Consider the following 5,139-nt stretch of genomic DNA (forward strand, 5'->3'; position numbering starts at 1 on the left):
TTTTGATCTTTTAGTTTTTTTTTTTTACAACTGGACACCGGTCAGATGAGGGAGGGGGAAATCTGCTTATTAAGAAGCTTAAGGATTCACCTTTTATAAGATGCTCACAATTGTTTAATTCCAGTTGATTAATTTCCTTGGGATTAAAGGGCTGGTTAAACCTCATTACACCACAGGCAGTTTGATGAATTGCCTAATCCAGCATGCCCCTGTGAAATACATGTTGTACTGCCTCTTATGAGGTGTCCCAGGCTGACCTCAATAGACCAATTTTATTCCACAAATCCAAAACTGAATTAAATGCTGCCGGTAATCATTATTCCAGTGACTGCATCCAATGATGGATTAAAAAAATATATATCTGGTGTTGAGTACAGTCTGACAAAAGTCCATATTTAGGTCAGCATTTGACTGGGAGAAGGGACTAATTGCATGTGAAATGGTTTTTGTTGAATTTAATATTTTTTACAAACATTTGACCCAGAAACAACCTAGGGATCGACCGTTTCTTGTATTTCAGTGTTTTGTGTGTGTGGGGGGGATGTGTCGTGTCAAGGCGTTACTCCCCCCTCTTTATTCCGGGCAGGACTTGTTGCTAGTGAATGACTTGAGCCTATCTGTAATTTCTGCATCAGGCAAAAGTTCCTTGGTTCGAATACCCGAGCCGACAAAGGGAACCATCTGTCTGTGCCCTTCAAGGCACTTAACCTTAATTTGCTCCAGTGTATGTGACAATCAAACTTGGTTTTAAAAGTAACTTTGTCAAGAATAGGTCTGTACACTGGATATTGGAAATGTACAAGGTCCAGGTGGGTTTTCATTGCCAAAATTTAGGAACCAATTATTGGTAGGACTGCTCACTGCCCAGGGAACGTGTGGTTTTGTATTGAGAACTATACAGGGGATTATTTTAGATTTTACCCAACGTTTCAGTGACATGCTAGAGATGTCAAAACAGAATGGGTGGAGAAAGAAATTGCAGGGCTTTTGTGACAAATGTTTTATCTTCAAAAGAGTAGAATTCAAGGAGGACCAAAACTAGAGCTCTGGGCAATGGAGGGCAGTGGAAAGTGCTGTTTGAAGTGGTGTCCTTTATAAATAGTGAGTGTCTACAGGAACGAGCAGTGACCATCATTCTGGGGGAGAGGGAAGGGTCTGTCTTGTCCTCAAACTACTGTGGGACCAGTGCTTTGTCATATGAGGGGCAGATAGCCGTTGGCTGCCTTTCAGCCTCACTTTATTTATCTCAAACTTTTGTCCAAATACAAAGTCAGTAGCTCCACTCCCTCTTAGCTTTTACGTTAGAGACATTTTCTGACAGTGTATTATGAATTGTTTGATAGGCCTAAATGGCTGCATTCACACAGGCAGCTCCATTCTGACCTTTTGCCCAATGAATGGCAAAATAGCTGATTTTATTGATCAAAAAAACAATTTGTGACAATAGTTTGTTAATGAATACTCTTCCAGTCTTTAAATGAGAAGTTTGAGACTTGTCTTCTTATGATGCATTTTTTCAATTTGCTATGCGAATGAGAATTCATATTATTTGAATTAAGAATGACTTCCAGTTGGCAGTTAGTTAGCTGTGTCAGGGTAGTTCCACCTCTCCCCATGACTTTGTCATGCCTGCAATTCTCCTGGTGTCCCTCACATTTGCCATTTCCACTGAATATATTGTAAGGAAGGGAAATGTGTATCATACACATATATGTGTATCGTGTGTGTGTGTGCGTGTGCCTATGAGATATATTCTGTAGCTAGCTAAAGGTAATGTCAGCCTATTACTTAGGAAAATATTTTTTAAAGCCCTATTACTAGGCTGTTTAAAATCAAATCAAATTCAATATAATTGTAGGCTAACTCTATAAGCCGCCCCTGCACAATCAATGAACCAACAGTATAGCCTAGGCTTTTACGTTCCCCCTCGGACTCATGCAAAGAAAGTTTGGAGCATAGCATAATGTAACAGTCCATTCAGTATGCATAAAAATACAGTCCACGTTCAAAGCCAATACTAGAATTGGTTACATTTTGGAGTATATGCCAGACCAATTATGTCCAAAGACATCTTAAGTCATTGAAAAATATATATTTCTGCCAATGCTTAATATGCGGTAGGCTATGTATTGTAACGGCATAATAATTTTAATGCAGTTTTTTTTTCGTGCTTGGGCTCATTTATATGCCTACAGTGCCTTGCGAAAGTATTCGGCCCCCTTGAACTTTGCGACCTTTTGCCACATTTCAGGCTTTAAACATAAAGATATAAAACTGTATTTTTTTGTGAAGAATCAACAACAAGTGGGACACAATCATGAAGTGGAACGACATTTATTGGATATTTCAAACTTTTTTTAACAAATCAAAAACTGAAAAATTGGGTGTGCAAAATGATTCAGCCCCTTTACTTTCAGTGCAGCAAACTCTCTCCAGAAGTTCAGTGAGGATCTCTGAATGATCCAATGTTGATGCAAAGCCTCGGTCTTACGCCATTAAAAGGTAATTTACCACCTTCACAAGTGCAGTCTCAGTGCTATGATGGGGTCTAAAACCAGACTGAAGCATTTCGTGTACATTGTTTGTCTTCAGGAGGGCAGTGAGTTGCTGCGCAACAGCCTTTTCTAAAATTTTTGAGAGGAATGGAAGATTCAATATAGGCCGATAGTTTTTTATATTTTCTGGGTCAAGGTTTGGCTTTTTCAAGAGAGGCTTTATTGCTGCCACTTTTAGTGAGTTTGGTACACATCCGGTGGATAGAGAGCCATTTATTATGTTCAACATAGAAGGGCCAAGCACAGGAAGCAGCTCTTTCAGTAGTTTAGTTGGAATAGGGTCCAGTATGCAGCTAGAAGGTTTAGAGGCCATTATTATTTTCATCATTGTGTCAAGAGATATAGTACTAAAACACTTGAGGGTCTCTCTTGATCCTAGGTCCTGGCAAAATTGTGCAGACTCAGGACAAATGAGCTTTGAAGGAATACGCAGATTTAAAGAGGAGTCCTTAATTTGCTTTCTAATAATCATGATCTTTTCCTCAAAGAAGTTCATGAATTTATTACTGCTGAAGTGAAAGCCATCCTCACTTGGGGAATGCTGCTTTTTAGTTAGCTTTGAGACAGTATCAAAAATAAATTTTGGATTGTTCTTATTTTCCTCAATTAAGTTGGAAAAATAGAATGATCAAGCAGCAGTAAGGGCTCTTCGATACTGCACGGTACTGTCTTTCCAAGCTAGTCGGAAGACTTCCAGTTTGGTGTGGCACCATTTCTGTTCCAATTTTCTGGAAGCTTGCTTCAGAGCTCGGGTATTTTCGTATGAGAAATGTTTTTAGTTTTTAGGGGTGCAACTGCATCTAGGGTATTGCGCAAGGTTAAATTGAGTTCCTCAGTTAGGTGGTTCACTGATTTTTGTCCTCTGACGTCCTTGGGTAGACAGAGGGAGTTTGGAAGGGCATAAAGGAATCTTTGTGTTGTCTGTGAATTTTTGCACAACTTCTGATGCTCCTTGGTTGGGGTCTGAGCAGATTATTTGTTGGAATTGCAAACATAATAAAATGGTGGTCCGATAGTCCAGGATTATGAGGAAAAACAAGATCCACAACATTTATTCCATGGGACAAAACTAGGTCCAGAGACATGTTGGACAAAACCCACTGAGTCGATGATGGCTCCGAAATCCTTTTGGAGTGGGTCTGTGGACTCTTCCATGTGAATTTTAAAGTCACCAAAAATTACAATATTATCTGCTATGACTACAAGGTCCGATAGGAATTCAGGGAACTCAATGAGGAACGCTGTATATGGCCCAGGAGGCCTGTAAACAGTAGCTATAAAAAGTGATTGAGTAGGCTGCATAGATTTCATGACTAGAAGCTCAAAAGACAAAAAATACATATTTTTTTTGTAGAAATTTGCTATCGTAAATGTTAGCAACACAGTGATTAGTTCATTGACTATAATTGCCTTTGAAGTAAGGGATTTAACATTAAGTAGCCCATTAAGTAGCCCTATTTTGAGATCTGAGGTAGCACGATCTCTTTCAATAATGACAGGAATGGGAGGAGGTCTTTATCCTAGTGAGATTACTAAGGCGAACACCGCCATGTTTAGTTTTGCCCAACCCATGTCGAGGCACAGACACAGTCTCAATGGGGATAGCTGAGCTAGTGGCAGACTCCACTAAGCTGGTAGGCTGGATAACAGCCTGCTGCCTGGCCTGCACCCTATTTCATTGTGGAGCTACAGGAGTTAGAGCCCTGTCTGTGTTGGTAGAGAAGATGAGAGCACCCCTCCAGCTAGGATGGAGTCCTACTCCTCAGCAGGTCAGGCTTGGTCCTGTTTGTGGGTGAGTCCCAGAAAGAGGGCCAATTATCTACAAATTCTATCTTTTGGGAGGGGCAGAAAACAGTTTTCAACCAGCGATTGAGTTGTGAGACTCTGCTGTAGAGCTCATCACTCCCCCTAACTGGGAGGGGGCCAGAGACAATTACTCGATGCCGACACATCTTTCTAGCTGATTTACACGCTGAAGCTATGTTGCATCTTGGCTCCTTGGCCAAGATGATTACCAAATGAACATGTGTGTTCCTCTGGTGACCTCTGACTGTTTCATCCTAACATCGTTGGTGCCGACGTGGATAACAATATCTCTATACTCTCTACACTCGCCAGTTTTAGCTTTAGCCAGCACCATCTTCAGATTAGCCTTAACGTCGGTAGCCCTGCCCCATGGTAAACAGTGTATGATCGCTGGATGATTCGTTTTAAGTCTAATACTGCGAGTAATGGAGTCGCCAATGACTAGGGTTTTCAATTTGTCAGAGCTAATGGTGGGAAGCTTCGGCGTCTCAGACCCCGTAACGGGAGGAGTAGCGACAAGAGAAGGCTCGGCCTCAGACTCCGACTCGCTGCTTAATGGGGAAAACCGGTTGAAAGTTTCTGTCGGCTGAATGAGCGACACTGATTGAGCTTTCCTACAGCATTTCCCTCCAGAAACCATGAGACTGTTGTCCGGCTGTGGGGACCGTGCGAGGGGATTTATACTAACGTTACTATCTGTACTTACTGGTGGCACAGATGCTGTTTCATCCTTGCCTAACGATTGCGTCTGAAGCTGGGCTTGCAGCACAGCTATCCT

Source organism: Oncorhynchus mykiss, chromosome 26 (assembly GCF_057628025.1).
Source record: "Oncorhynchus mykiss isolate SJ-2025 chromosome 26, ASM5762802v1, whole genome shotgun sequence".
Taxonomy (NCBI): Eukaryota; Metazoa; Chordata; class Actinopteri; order Salmoniformes; family Salmonidae; genus Oncorhynchus; species Oncorhynchus mykiss.